Here is a 16,393-nt window from a genome sequence, read left to right as displayed (position 1 = left end):
ATTTTCTTCCAAGGAGCAAGCATCTTTTAATGTCATGGCTGCAGTCACCATCTACTGTGATTTTGGAGCCCAAGAAAATAGAGTCTGTCACTGTTTCCATTGTTTCCCCATCTATTTGCCATGAAGTGATGGGATCAGATGCCATGATCTTAGTTTTTTGAATGTTGAGAGAGTATCTTTCTGAGAAAGTGAAATGCCTCAAGGTGCGAGCATGCCAGGTATATTTGCAGAAGAGAAAGGAGGCCAGTTTAGTTGGAGCTAAGTGAATGTGGGGCCAAATGGGAGGTGAGGTCCCAAAGGTGAGGAGAAAATATATCGTAGGGCCTCATAGGCATTGTGAGGATGTTGGCTTTTATGTGGAGTGAGAGGGGAAGTTTCTGCGGGGTTTCGGGAAGAGGAACAAAGGGATCTGACTTACTTGCTCTATAGCATCACCCTTGCTGTTAAATTGGAAGTGGACTCTAAGAAGGCAAGGGCTATTATGATTATTTGGATGAGTGATGGTGACAATTTGGTTCAGGAGAAGTAGCCAGAAGGTTGCACTGGGGATGTGTTTTCAAGGTAGAGCCACAGTATGATGAAGGATTGGATGTGAGGGGTCAGAGAAAGAGATGAATGAAGAATGACTCCAGAGTGTTTTGCCTGAATGATTGAGGGATGGAGCTGCAATTTACTGACATGCAGAATTTACATGAGGAGCAAGATTTTGGAGGGAGAACAGGAGCTCAGGTTTTGATATGTTAGGTTTGAGATGGAAACTGGACATCCAAATGACAGAACTGGAAGCCTCGAATGCAGCTATATCTTCAGTCATATACCTCTTAGATTTTCCAGGTCTATGAGCTGATAGAATTTTTTTGGTACTGGGCTCCTTACCTCAATGACTGCAGCTAAAAGTCCTAGTTTACTCAACATCTTATCAATTCTTGACTGCCTCTTTTTTATGTTTATCTTATCAGAGTTCACTGTGCCCGTCCATGTCACTCTCTCTTGTCTTGGGTTATAAAGCATTAAAAGGTGAGAGTTAAGACTCTCTTTGAAGTTCCACCCAAGTCTTTTCTGTGTGTGTGTGTGTGTGTGTGTGTGTGTGTGTGTGTGTCTTGTGAGACAGACTGTGTATTGAGGAAAATAATTAATAAATTATATTTGGTGTTAACTCAATTTAAAAGACATCTACTGAGTGGTGAATAGGATAGTATCTGCCTTCACAAGCAAGGAAGACATATCAGCAGAAAGATCTAAGGCACTGTGGCATGAACCTTCACTGGACTATGGGAGTGTAGTTCAGGGAAAATTAATCCTGAGTAGAGAACTCTGGGCTTCTTTCCCTTTTCACCAGAGGAAACTGTGAGAAAGCATTAAGATTTGGCGTTTGGAGACTGCTGTTCCCATCCTGATCTCGCTTATGTGATCTTGCGCAAGATACTTACCTTCTCTGGATGGATGTTGGACATGCTAGGAAGTAATTGGGAATCCTGGATTCAGTTGGGCTTAGTCAGAAGTTGGATTTTCCAGTTCCATAAGGCGATAGAACCCTTCTGTTTCTCACCTATTAAATGGACACAGTGACTTCTGCACAGCTTATGCTACAGGGGCTACAGTGAGAATTAAGTGTGATAATGAGTGTGAAGGTGTTTTGGATTAGTACAAGGCCAAGAGAGAGGTTTTCATGAAAACCAAAGGATTCTATGAAGTACCCCAACTTCTTTAATTATAGAATTCATTTTCAAGACAATGAAAGAAATCTCACAGGATATCAGGAAGTCCATGGCTTCCCTTTCGGGGACTCACTATTTTAACCCCTCAAATAACACAGAAGCCCCAAAGCAAGTACAAGGACCAGGGGAGTTGGCCACAGAGTCTGAGATATGGAGCAGCTGTTGTCTTTTTTTCTATCGTCTCTGATTGCTATGTGCTGTGAAGGTACTTAGAGGCTGCCCAGAGGACGGGAGATCAAGCAAGAATGAAAAGTGTGTAGAAAGTATATATATGGCCACGCGAGTTGTATTTACAGGGCTGTGGTGGGAATTTGTATTCACTGTCACCAAGAGAGGAAGAGAAGTCGATCTCCTTCCTAGATATTTTTTCTTCTAAAACTGCTTGGAAGACTTATCTCAGAAAGTTGAAAAATAGCCATCTGGTGTGTTAATCCCACACCTTCAAGAGCAGCCTGTCTGGGGTGTCCAAGGGAGCATGAGTTATCTTGCAAGTTAGGCAAGGCTTTTCTGCTCTGGCTGAATGGCCCATTTTTTCCTGATACTCTATTTAGTGCTGTTGCAGACTGAGGTTTGGAATTCAAGAATGTAAGAGTACCTTCAAGGAGGTAGGAGGTAAGAGAAAGGATAAATAAAAAGGATGGGGTCCCAAGAGACCCAATCAGGCAGGGTTGATATTTTTAAAGAAATATATTCTGCATTTGAAAATGTATGAAGAATATAAAATGATCATTGATACATGCGCTAGAGTGGTTTTTGAAGGCAGATTTCAAAGATTTGAAATTAATGCTTGCATTTTAAACTAGGTGATAGTTATCCTTTTACATATGGAACCATAAAGATGTAAAACCTGTGGAAGAACTAACAATCTGCAAAGCATAGGGATAACCTTGAAGTTACAATGATAGGGAAATGTGATGAGGACAGAATGTGATAAAACCTGTAAGGAGCAAAATCAGATGATCTACTGACTTTGGATCTTAATGTTTCTTTTTATTTCCTCCTTTCCTTTTGCAAAATTTGAAATGTAATTGAAATGGCACGGAAATGTTTCTAGCATATATTTTAATCATAGCTTGGGTCCGGCTTAATGGTTCAAATTTTGAGTGTCATAGATGCTTAAAACATTAGGGCTGGAAGCTACTGCTCAGCCTTTTTCACCCTCACTTGATTTCTACTAGGACTTAGAGCCCACAAAAATGTTTCTGAAAGTGTATTCCATGGGCATCTTCAATGAGATCCTAACAATTATTTGGGAAAAAGGACTTGGGTCACTCTTAAAGAAATTTCCTTCCTTTAGAACCTATGGAGTCTCTTGTACCTTAAGGCAGAGAGACTATCCAAGATGGGGCAGGGGTAGATGTGAAATGTAATATGTATAGTATCTAGAGTTTTTAAAAATTATTTAAATTAGCTAACTAATGATATTCCAACTTGGACTTTTTTCTGCTTTCTGCTTCTTTTTTGGTGAAAGTTTACATTGTACAACACTCAGGAATTAAATGGTAGTTTGTATAAGTGTGCTTTAAATTTTAAAAGGTTTACTTTTTAAAAGCATAATTATTTCCAGAATTCTGGGAGGTGGATCATAGAGGATCCTGCTGTGATTTATGTCTGAGAGTGTTTTGCCTATGTTCTCCTCTAGGAGTTTTATAGTTTCTGGTCTTACATTTAGATCTTTAATCCATTTTGAGTTTATTTTTGTGTGCGGTGTTAGAAAGTGATCTAGTTTCATTCTTTTACAAGTGGTTGACCAGTTTTCCCAGCACCACTTGTTAAAGAGATTGTCTTTACTCCATTGTATATTCTTGCCTCCTTTGTCAAAGATAAGGTGTCCATATGTGTGTGGATTTATCTCTGGGCTTTCTATTTTGTTCCATTGATCTATATGTCTGTCTTTGTGCCAGTACCATACTGTCTTGATGACTGTGGCTTTGTAGTAGAGCCTGAAGTCAGGCAAGTTGATTCCTCCAGTTCCATTCTTCTTTCTCAAGATTGCTTTGGCTATTCGAGGTTTTTGTATTTCCATACAAATCTTGAAATGATTTGTTCTAGTTCTGTGAAAAATGTGCCTGGTAGCTTGATAGGGATTGCATTGAATTTGTAAATTGCTTTGGGTAGTATACTCATTTTCACTATATTGATTCTTCCAATCCATGAACATGGTATATTTCTCCATCTATTAGTGTCCTCTTTGATTTCTTTCATCAGTGTTTTATAGTTTTCTATATATAGGTCTTTAGTTTCTTTAGGTAGATATATTCCTAAGTATTTTATTCTTTTCGTTGCAATGGTGAATGGAATTGTTTCCTTAATTTCTTTTCTACTTTCTCATTATTCGTGTATAGGAATGCAAGGGATTTCTGTGTGTTGATTTTATATCCTGCAACTTTACTATATTCATTGATTAGCTCTAGTAATTTTCTGGTGGAGTCTTTAGGGTTTTCCATGTAGAGGATCATGTCATCTGCAAACAGTGAGAGTTTTACTTCTTCTTTTCCAATTTGGATTCCTTTTATTTCTTTTTCTGCTCTGATTGCTGTGGCCAAAACTTCCAGAACTATGTTGAATAGTAGCGGTGAAAGTGGACACCCTTGTCTTGTTCCTGACTTTAGGGGAAATGCTTTCAATTTTTCACCATTGAGGATAATGTTTGCTGTGGGTTTGTCATAGATAGCTTTTATTATGTTGAGGTATGTTCCTTCTATTCCTGCTTTCTGGAGAGTTTTTATCATAAATGGATGTTGAATTTTGTCAAAGGCCTTCTCTGCATCTATTGAGATAATCATATGGTTTTTATTTTTCAATTTGTTAATGTGGTGAATTACATTGATTGATTTGCGGATATTGAAGAATCCTTGCATCCCTGGGATAAAGCCCACTTGGTCATGGTGTATGATCTTTTTAATGTGTTGTTGGATTCTGATTGCTAGAATTTTGTTGAGGATTTTTGCATCTATGTTCATCAGAGATATTGGCCTGTAGTTTTCTTTCTTTGTGACATCTTTGTCAGGTTTTGGTATTAGGGTGATGGTGGATGGGATCTAATTAAAATTAAAAGCTTCTGCACAACAAAGGAAAATATAAGCAAGGTGAAAAGACAGCCTTCTGAATGGGAGAAAATAATAGCAAATGAAGCAACTGACAAACAACTAATCTCAAAAATATACAAGCAACTTATGCAGCTCAATTCCAGAAAAATAAACGACCCAATCAAAAAATGGGCCAAAGAACTAAATAGACATTTCTCCAAAGAAGACATACGGATGGCTAACAAACACATGAAAAGATGCTCAACATCACTCATTATTAGAGAAATGCAAATCAAAACCACAATGAGGTACCACTTCACACCAGTCAGAATGGCTGCGATCCAAAAATCTGCAAGCAATAAATGCTGGAGAGGGTGTGGAGAAAAGGGAACCCTCCTACACTGTTGGTGGGAATGCAAACTAGTACAGCCACTATGGAGAACAGTGTGGAGATTCCTTAAAAATTGCAAATAGAACTACCTTATGACCCAGCAATCCCACTTCTAGGCATACACACCGAGGAAACCAGAATTGAAAGAGACACATGTACCCCAATGTTCATCGCAGCACTGTTTATAATAGCCAGGACATGGAAACAACCTAGATGTCCATCAGCAGATGAATGGATAAGAAAGCTGTGGTACATATACACAATGGAGTATTACTCAGCAGTTAAAAAGAATTCATTTGAATCAGTTCTGATGAGATGGATGAAACTGGAGCCGATTATACAGAGTGAAGTAAGCCAGAAAGAAAAACAACAATACAGTATACTAACACATATATATGGAATTTAGGAAGATAGCAATGACGACCCTGTATGCAAGACAGGGAAAGAGACACAGATGTGTATAACGGACTTTTGGACTCAGAAGGAGAGGGAGAGGGTGGGATGATTTGGGAGAATGACATTCTAACATGTATACTATCATGTGAATTGAATCGCCAGTCTATGTCTGACGCAGGATGCAGCATGCTTGGGGCTGGTGCATGGGGATGACCCAGAAAGATGTTATGGGGAGGGAGGTGGGAGGGGGGTTCATGTTTGGGAATGCATGTAAGAATTAAAGATTTTAAAATTTAAAAAATAAAAAACTAAAATTAAAAAAAATAAAAATAAAATAAAATAAAATAAAAAAAAATAAAAAAAAATAAAAGCATAATTAAAATTTTAATCTGCCCTACTAAATAAAAGCTTTATTGAGGGATAATTGACGTAAATAAAAGGTCCGTATTTTCAGTTTATGTATAATTTGGTAAGTTTTGCCATATGAATACCCTTGGGAAAAGACCACCACCATCAAGATACTGAACATGGCTGTCACCCTCAGGAGTTTTCTGGTGTGCGTTTCCTTCCTCCTTCCCTCATCCCAGCCCCAGGCAACTGCTGATATATTTCCTATCACTTTAGACTGGTTTAGGTTCTCTAGAATTTTGTGTAAATGGAATCATGCAGTATATGCTTTTGATTTTTCAGTGTGGGGTCTTTCACATATAATTATTCTGACATTGATCCGTGTTGTTCACTGTCCAGTGATGAGTTCTTCTACACTGCTGAGTGGAATTCCATTGCATGGTTATATGAGTTTATCTGTATACTTGGCTTGCTTCCAGTTTTTATTATTATAAATAAATGTGCAAGGAATATTCATTACAAGCTATTTTTTCATTGAGGTATAATTGACATATAGTACTTTATTAGTTATCAGTTTTGTATGTATAGCATAATAATTTGATATTTGTGTATATAACCACAGTATAATTTGATAGTGTATAAGTTTGTAAATGATTACAAGTTAGTCTAGTTAACATCTATCATCATACATCAGTTCAGTTCAGTTCAGTCGCTCAGTCATGTCCGACTCTTTGCAACCCCATGAATTGCAGCACACCAGGCCTCCCTGTCCATCACCAACTCCTGGAGTTCACTGACTCAAGTCCATCGAGTCAGTGATGCCATCCAGACATCTAATCCTCTGTCATCCCCTTCTCCTCCTGCCCACAATCCCTCCCAGCATCAGAGTCTTTTCCAATGAGTCAACTCTTTGCATGAGGTGGCCAAAGTACTGGAGTTTCAGCTTTAGCATCATTCCTTCCAAAGAAATCCCAGGGCTGATCTCCTTCAGAATGGACTGGTTGGATCTCCTTGCAGTCCAAGGGACTCTCAAGAGTCTTCTCCAACACTACAGTTCAAAAGCATCAATTCTTCGGCGCTCAGCTTTCTTCACAGTCCAACTCTCACATCCATACATGACCAATGGAAAAACCATAGCCTTGACTAGACGGACAAAGTAATGTCTCTGCTTTTCCTTCCAAGGAGCAAGCGTCTTTTAATTTCATGGTTGCAATCACCATCTGCAGTGATTTTGGAGCCACCAAAAGTAAAGTCTGACACTGTTTCCACTGTTTCCCCATCTATTTCCCATGAAGTGATGGGACCGGATGCCATGATCTTAGTTTTCTGAACGTTGAGCTTTAAGTCAACTTTTTCATTCTCCTCTTTCACTTTCATCAAGAGGCTTTTTAGTTCTTTGCTTTCTGCCATAAGGGTGGTGTCATCTGCATATCTGAGGTTATTGATATTTCTCCCAGCAATCTTGATTCCAGCTTGTGCTTCTTCCAGCCCAGTGTTTCTCGTGATGTACTCTGCATAGAAGTCAAATAAGCAGGGTGACAATATACAGCCTTGATGTACTCCTTTTCCTATTTGGAACCAGTCTGTTGTTCCATGTCCAGTTCTAACTGTTGCTTCCTGAGCTGCATATAGGTTTCTCAAGAGGCAGGTCAGGTGGTCTGTATTCCCATCTCTTTGAGAATTTTCCACAGTTTATTGTGATCCACACAGTCAAAGGCTTTGGCATAGTCAATAAAGCAGAAATAGATGTTTTTCTGGAACTCTCTTGCTTTTTCCATGATCCAGCGGATGTTGGCAATTTGATCTCTGGTTCCTCTGCCTTTTCTAAAACCAGCTTGAACATCTGGAAGTTCACGTATTGTTGAAGCCTGGCTTGGAGAATTTTGAGCATTACTTTACTAGCATGTCAGATTAGTGCAATTGTGCGGTAGTTTGATCATTCTTTGGCATTGCCTTTCTGAATGGTCTAGTGGTTTCCCCTGTTTTCTTCAATTTAAGTCTGAAATTGGCAATAACGAGTAATGCAGGGGCAACAAACATTTTCTCTAATGATTCAGATAGTAAATATTTTAGGCTTTGTAGGGGCACATGTGTCCTCTGTAGAATTTTTTAAAAACCACCTGTAAAAAAATACGAAAACCATTCATAGCTTGAGGGTTGTAAAAAACAGGCAAGGGTTCGATTTTCTTCACCCTCGCTCAGATGGTAAAGAATCTGCCTGCAATGTGGGAGACTCAGGTTCGATCCCTGGGTCGGGAAGATCCCCTGAAGAAGGGAATGGCAACCCACTCCAGCATTCTTGCCTGGTGAATTCCATGGACAGAGGAGCCTGGTGCGCTATAGTCCATAGGGTTGCAAAGAGTTGGATATGACTGAGTGACTAACACTTTCACTTTCTTGTCTGCTAAGTCCTATTTAGCTTTCTAATATATTTTGAAAGTAGGTTATGCTGGTTCTCTATCTTTGTTCTCCATTTTCGGAGTTGTTTTGGCTATTCTAGGTCCTTTGCATTTCCATATGAATTTCAGAATCAAGGTATCAATTTCTATAGAAAAGGCCTCTAAGGATTTTGATTAGTTTTTGTTTGGTTTTGGGGTTGCATTGGTTCTCTTGTTCAATTTTGGGAGAAATGACATCTTAACAATATTGATATATTTCCTAATCCCTAAATCTCCTACATGTCTAGGTCTTTGTTATTTTACTTTAGCTATATTTTGTCATTTTCAGTGTACAGGTCTTGTGTTTCTTTTTATCACATGTATCCCTAGGTATTTAACATCTTTTAAAGTTACTGTAAATAGTAATGATTTGAAATTTCATTTCAGTTTCCATTTTTGCTGCTAGTGTGTGGAAATGAAGTAGAACATTGTATGCTGATTTTGTACATGGCAGCTTTGCTAAACTTACTCAATAATTCTGTTCTCCTTTTTGGAGATTCCATAAAATTTTCTACATACATGTTCTTGTCATCTGCAAATAAAGGTAGTTTTTGTTTTTTCCTTCCCATTCTAGGCTTTTATTTCTTTTTCTTGAACTGGCTATACATACAGAACACTAGTGAAGAGAAGTGATGAGAAGAGACACACTTATCTTTTTTTCTGATTGTAGGGAGTATAGTAGTTTGCTAAGTGAAAGTGAAGTTGCTCTGTCGTGTCTCACTCTTTGCGACCCCGTGGACTATAGCCCTCCAGGCTCCTCCGTCCATGGGATTCTCCAGGCAAGAATACTGGAGTGGGTTGCCATTTCCTTCTCCAGGGGATCTTCCCGACCCAGGGATAGAACCCAGGTCTCCTGCATTGCAGGCAGACGCTTTAACCTCTGAGCCACCAGGGCTTCCCATAGTTTGCTAGGGCTATTATAATAAAATATTACAGAATGAGTATATTTGAACAACAGAAACTTATTTCTCATATTTCTAGAAGTCAGAAGTCCAGGATCAAGGTATTGGTGGCTTTGGTTTCTTTTGAGACTTTTCTCCTTTGTTCATAGATGGCTACCTTTACACTGTGCCCCTGCAGTGGTTTTCCCTGTGTGTCTGTATCCTAATCTTCTTTTCCTATATAAAGGCACCAGTCATTGGATGAGGGCCCATTCATATGAACTCCAGTAAAACCCTGTCTGCAAATATAGTCACATTCTGAGGCACTTTGAATTAAGGACACAAAATTCAGCTGATAACAAAGCAAAAGCCTGTCTTTGTTATTAAGACTTCTGTTATTATTGTCTTTTATTTTAAGTATGATGTTAGCTGTAGGTTATTTGTAAATTCTTGTTGTCAAGTTGTGGAAGTTTCTATTCCTAGTTTGCTAAGAGTATTTATCAGAAATTAATGGAATTAATGTTGGAATTTGTCAAGTACTTTTTCTGTGTCTACTGAGATAATATAATTTTTCTTAGTTTGTTTACACTGTGCTTTTAGAGTGTTAAATCAGCCTTGATTTCCTGGGATAAGCTCCAATTGGTCATGATGTATTAATCTTTTGATATAATATTGGCTTCAATTTTCAGAGATGTGCTAGGTAATGAAACAATAAAACTATCACGATTTAAGTTGCCTTTTTGCCCCAAATGTAAAAAAATAAATTCAAAACCAAAGGAAATCTTTGAAAGAAAATGTGTAGAATTAAAAAGATGGGAGAAATAGATGCTTATTATTTCATGTATATAATGGAAGTTCATGTTGCCAGCACTAAAAGCTACATATTATTACTGAAACTATTTTAAAGATGTTTGCTTGGAGATGGGTTATTCAGTGTCACTTTTCAATGACACAGTATCTTGATTTATATTTTTTATTTTGAAATTTATTTTTACTTTTGTTCATTTGGCTGCACTGGGTCTTAGTCTTGGTACCTGGGATCTAGTTCCTGGACCAGGGATTGAACCTGTGCCCCCAGTCTTAGCCAGTGGACCACCAGGGAAGTCCCTTGGTATATTTTTATGCTGGATATTGATACAGAAAACCAACTTAAAGAATAAATAAGCTAGAAATGTATGTTTCATTGCACCTTGACTTATGCACATATATTGCTGTACTTGCAATTTTTTTTCATATATCTCCAATTTGATGATGGCAGTTTGAAGAATTCATGTTTTTCAGCTTCATTGTCAACAGTTACAATTGGCTTCAAAATGTGTAAAACTGTGATGGATTATAAAATTAACTTTATGTTTCAGAGTTAGTTCTGTGTGGAACTATACTCTGATGTCACAGTTGTGGTGAAAAGAAAACTTTCTGCACTGGATAACCCAGGTCAAAGAGGTTGGACCAGAAGGAAATTAATGTCCTGCTTCCTTTACTAAGAAAGTCTTGCTATGAAAAAATCAGTCAAAATAAGCAATGTGCTGAGTGACAGAAAAATTGTAAATAAAGGGTAATGCATTAAGTTTTAGATAATTCTTTCTTTACTATTATAATGTGGAAGATGAATTATAAATGACTTTCACTGCATATTGAGGCACAATGATTGTGGAGAAGGAAAGCTGAGAATGCTTAATCTATTTATAGAACAAAAGCTTAATGTTCCTGAAAGATAAGAATTCTGTTGGATCTCATCTTGTTAAAGGGGTAAATTGGACAGCTGGATTTGCTTATTGGTCTGCTATCCTTGGTGATAATGATATCCTTATAATGATGCTAATACTTCTAGGCAAGGAAGAGGTGTAGTATGATTTTGAATGGCAGGTAAGATCAAAGGACAAGAACAAAAGGTACACGCTTAGAAGAACAGAGTTCCTACACATGGTTATGACGTGTTTCATAATTTAAAAACAATGATCAAAAGGTTACAAACTTGAAATTTCAAAACTATAAATCACCAAACACCTTCTGGATTTTGGCAGCATTTTTGCATTGTATTTTCCACGAAAAGAAGATCTTTACATGGGAAATCTATGGACTGACATTCATTCCTTTCATTGAGAGATAATTTAGATTAAATTATAACTTTGTAGAGTGAGTTTTGGAAGTGGTTACTGAAGAAGGATTAAACCTGAATTTTGAAAAAAAGATTGCTGTCTTCATTTTGGATAAAAATCAGACGTGAATCATCTAAGCTTGCTAAAATTACTTTAAAAATCATCTCTCTTCTCTCAACATACCTCAGTGAGACAGATTTCTGTACTGTCAGTGTTATTAAAACAAAGCACAGAAATAATTTAGATATACATTTTGGCCAGCGAGACCATTATGATCAATCCAAACTATTAATAAAGCAGATATGTTAATAAGCACAAAGCATGCTTGTTTGCCATGTTAAGAACTTTAATACTGGAAAATATGATGTGCCTTCAAAACACGCATTTAAGCATTTCATATGGGGACTCCCACTTGCACACATATCTCTTTAGTTACAACTGCAGAATGAAAAAATTATTATTCACTTATACATATGCTTTCTATAGATAAGGTACACAGTTTTCCTTATCTTTTCTTTTTTCTAGATATTATTTGTTCTTACAGTTATAAAGCTATGGCCACTGAATGTAATAATTAAGTTTGAGCTTATATTTTGTTCATCTTTTTTTCCTGTTTCATTTTCCCAGTATGTACTTCATTTAAAAAAAAAAAAAGTTAAACATTTTTTAGAACAATTTTAGGTTTACATAAAATGTACCCTACATCCAATTTCCATTTTTTCTAACATCTTATGTTGGCATGATACATTTGTCACAATCAGTGAACCAGTAATGATAAATTGTTATTAACTAAAGTCCATAGTCATTTGGATTTCCTTGGGTTTTACTTGATGTCCTTTTTCTGTTCCAGGACCCCATTTAGGACACCACATTACATTAAATTATTGTGTCTTTAGACTTCTCTTGACTATGATAATTTATGGGAATTTCCTGTTTTTGATGACCTTGGCAGTTTTGGTCTCTCTAATTGGATCTTTTGTATACCATCCCTTAACTGAGACTTGTCTGATGTTTCTCTCTTGGTTAGACTTGAATTAGAGTAAATCATTTTTATCATTTATTACAAAAGCACTGGTGAGTGGTGGCTTGGAAATTTAAAACAAATGGGTACTTCACAGATAGTTGATGAAACCCTTCTCTAGTAATACTGGGGTCACTAATAGAATTGAGGGTGTTCTGAATGACCTGGGGAAAGGTGGATTCAGGATGCCTCTAGATTCTGCCCTACTCCCCACTCCAGTAGTAGAACTTTTACTCTAAAAAACTTTCTCCAGAATCTTTCAGTCTCTGCATCTCACTCACAAGTTTTGGATTTCAGGAGAGGGACTCTGATCAACTCAGTTTGGAGAAGGCAACTAGTAAATGTATGGTGATGGAGACCTGGATTCAATCCCTGGGTTTGGAAGATCCCCTGGAGGAGGGCATGGCAACCCACTCCACTATTCTTGCCCAGAGAATCCCCATGGACAGAGAAGCCTGGTGGGCTACAGTCCATGGGGGTCACAAAGAGTCGGACATGACTGACTGTCTAAGCACAGCGCACACAGGGGTTGTTTGACAGGTGTACAGGTCAGAGTAGGGGAGCTGTGTGTCTGAGCTCTTCACCCCTACTTCCATCACAGCCTCATCCCGATTTCCACTTGAATCTACTACACACTCCTTGTTTCATAACTCCAAAGCCCTGGTTTTTCATTCCTCTTTCAGGGAAGAAATTCATTTACTTTCTGAAGAGAATAAGTAGATTTCTCTTACTGTCTCATCAAACAAGCCAGCCTGGGATAAGGACTCCAAGGTAAGGCAACTACTCTCCATTCAATGCGTTTAATCAGTAGGACTCATTCTTGGGTAGAAAATGTGTACAGCTCTTCTCTCCCAAATATGTTTTTGTTTAATGTTGCTCATTGTTGATGCCTTAATTAAATAAATGGACCAGTCATTGCAAACATAATAGATAGATTTGCCTATTACCATGTTGTGTGAGGAATAAATATGGAGTTCAGTTCAGTCGCTCAGTCTTATCTGACTTTGTGATGCTATGGACTGCAGCACACCAGCCCTCCTGGTCTATCACCAACTCCTGGAGTTTACTCAAATTCATGTCCATTGAGTTGGTGATGCCATCCAACCATCTCATCCTTTGTCATCCCCTTCTCCTCCCGCCTTCAATCTTTCCCAGCACCAGGGTCTTTTCAAATGAGTCAGTTTTTCACATGAGGTGGCCAAAGTATTGTAGTTTCAGCTTCAGCATCAGTCCTTCCAAAGAATATACAGGACTGATTTCCTTTAGGATGGACTGGTTGGATCTCTTTGCAGTCCAAGGGACTCTCAAGAGTCTTCTCCAATACCATAGTTCAAAAGTATCAGTTCTTTCATACTCAGCTTTCGTTACAGTCCAGCTCTTACATCCATACATGACTACTGGAAAAACCATAGCTTTGACTAGGCGGACCTTTGTTGGCAAAGTAATGTCTCTGCTTTTAATATGCTGTCTAGGTTGGTCATAACTTTTCTTCCAAGAAGCAGGCATCTTTTAATTTCATGGCTGTGATCACCATCTGCAGTAATTTTGGAGCCCAGAAAAATAAAGTCTGTCACTGTTTCCACTGTTTCCCCATGTATTTTCCATGAAGTGATGGGACCAGATGCCATGATCTTCGTTTTCTGAATGTTGAGCTTTAAGCCAAATTTTTACTCTCCTCTTTCACTTTCATCAAGAGGCTCTTTAGTTCTTCACTTTCTGCCATAAGGGTGGTGTCATCTGCATATCTGAGGTTATTGATATTTCTCCCGGCAATCTTGATTCCAGCTTGTGTTTCATCCAGTCCAGCGTTTCTCATGATGTACTCTGCATATAAGTTAAATAAGCTGAGTGACAATATACAGCCTTGACGTACTCCTTTTCCTATTTGGAACCAGTCTGTTGTTCCATGTCCAGTTCTAACTGTTGCTTCCTGAGCTGCATATAGGTTTCTCAAGAGGCAGGTCAGGTGGTCTGGTATTCCCATCTCTTTTAGAATTTTCCAGAGTTTGTTGTGATCCACACAATCAAAGGCTTTGGCATAGTCAATAAAGCAGAAATAGATGTTTTTCTGGAACTCTCTTGCTTTTCCCATGATCCAGCGGATGTTGGCAATTGGAACCTCCAATAGAGTTATGGTTTGGTTTGTCTACCTCCTGCTCCCCCTGTGGCTCTGCCACAGCCTCCTGACCGGCCTCCCTCCCCCAAGACCTTGTCCCCTCCATCTGATCTGCACAGGAATCCTGTCCAAAGCCCAAGGCTTGAAGGAGCTCCCCTCACTTTATCACCCTCGGCTTGAAATCATGTGTGTTCCTTCGCTTGCCCATTACGTTTGATCTGAAATCCAGCAGCTTCAGAATCACATGGGAACTTGTTAAACACTGCAAATTCTCAGGCTACAGCCCAGATCTACTGAATCAGAAACTCTGGGGATAAGGCCCAGAAACTAGTGTTTTTTAAAAAAATACCCACTAGGAAATTCTGAAGCATGCTTAAGTTTGAGAACTATTAGCCAATGGGGAAGAAATATAAGCTTCTGTCCTGAGAAATCTTTCAAAGCTTCCTCTGCTCTGGTCCCCATCAGCCTCTCCAGTTTCTCCACCTCCCCTGCCCTGAATTTTCCACCACAAGAGTGAGGAGCTGTGTGAAGTTGCCTGCAGAGAATGAGTGGATGCTTCTCCAGCTCATTTTTAGTTGTTACTCTAGCAGGGCTTCTGTGGACAGGCTGCGGGCCCTTCTCTGGCCAACTCCCTCCAACACTTGAAGACTCAGCTTAGACGTCATTTCTCCAGGAAGCCTTTCTCCAGCCTCCCCATGTCCCCTTGGATGCTTCCATAGTGCCTTAGGCCCATCTCTCTAAACCCATCACATTATATTTATCTGCTTATGTTTCTGACATTAGATTGTTAGTTACTCTTATTAGGGACTATGCATCCTTCATTTTTATCCATAGAACTTAGCCCAGTGTTTGGCCCCTTAACATGCAGTCAGTTATTTAACAATCACTGAGGGATTTATGAATGAATGAAATAATGACTGCATTAATATTTGTCAGTGTTTCTGTCACATCTGTGTTTCTACGCCTGCATTCTTTTTAGCCAAGGAAAATTTCCCTCCAATTCATCAGGAAATACTACCTCTATTCCTTTGGCTTTTGCTGGTTATCCAATGCAGAACAGATTCTTCCTGCTCTATTATTTCCACATTATGTACTTCAGGGCTCCCACACTTGGTGTAAGGGCCAATCTTAGCTCCTTATTGGTCAGTGACATTATCATCATGTGAATTTGGTAGCCATAGAGTCTTCTGATAGATTTCTGTCACTTCACTGTGGACTCATGCATCTGAGTTTACTAAGTGTTCATTGTGAAGTTAGTATTAACTGAAGGAGTGCAAGTGCTTTTAAAAGTTTTTCTCAATGCCCCCTTTGGGCTTCTATGCACTGCCAGGATAGAAGCATAAGTTTCAAAGAAAAAGGAAATACATCTTGGGCTTCCCTGGTGGCTCAGTGGTGAAGAATCCACCTGCCAGTGCAGGAGATGCAAGAGACATGGGTTTGATCCCTGGGTTGAGAAGATCCCCTGGAGTAGGATACAGCAACCCACTCTAGTATTCTTGCCTAGGAAATCCCATGGACAGAAAAGCCTGTGGGCTACAGTCCATGAGGTCACAAAGAGTCAGATGCAGCTTAGTGACTAAACAAGAACAACAACAAAAGTAGGAGACATTTTCATTGGCCATTAAAAAAAAAGAAGAAATACATCTCAATAGTGTTTGTCTGTGTTCTTATTTCTTCCTTTATTTAGGAACCCTGTGTCTTGCTTGGGCTGCCCAGGGGGTGCTAGTGGTAAAGAACCCACCTGCCAATGCAGCAGACTTAAGAGATGCAGGTTCGACCCCTGGGTTGGGAAGATTCCCCGGAGGAGGGCATGGCAACCAACTCCAGTATTTTTCCCTGGAGAATCCGCCTGGACAGAGAAGCCTGGCAGATAATGTCCATAGGATTGCAAAGAGTCAGACACAAGTGAAGTGACTTAGCATGCATGCATGTGTCTTGCTTGTGGGAGAGAAATGT

Source organism: Ovis aries, chromosome 12 (genome assembly GCF_016772045.2).
Source record: "Ovis aries strain OAR_USU_Benz2616 breed Rambouillet chromosome 12, ARS-UI_Ramb_v3.0, whole genome shotgun sequence".
In the NCBI taxonomy this organism is placed as follows: domain Eukaryota; kingdom Metazoa; phylum Chordata; class Mammalia; order Artiodactyla; family Bovidae; genus Ovis; species Ovis aries.
This window is presented reverse-complemented; position numbering follows the sequence as displayed.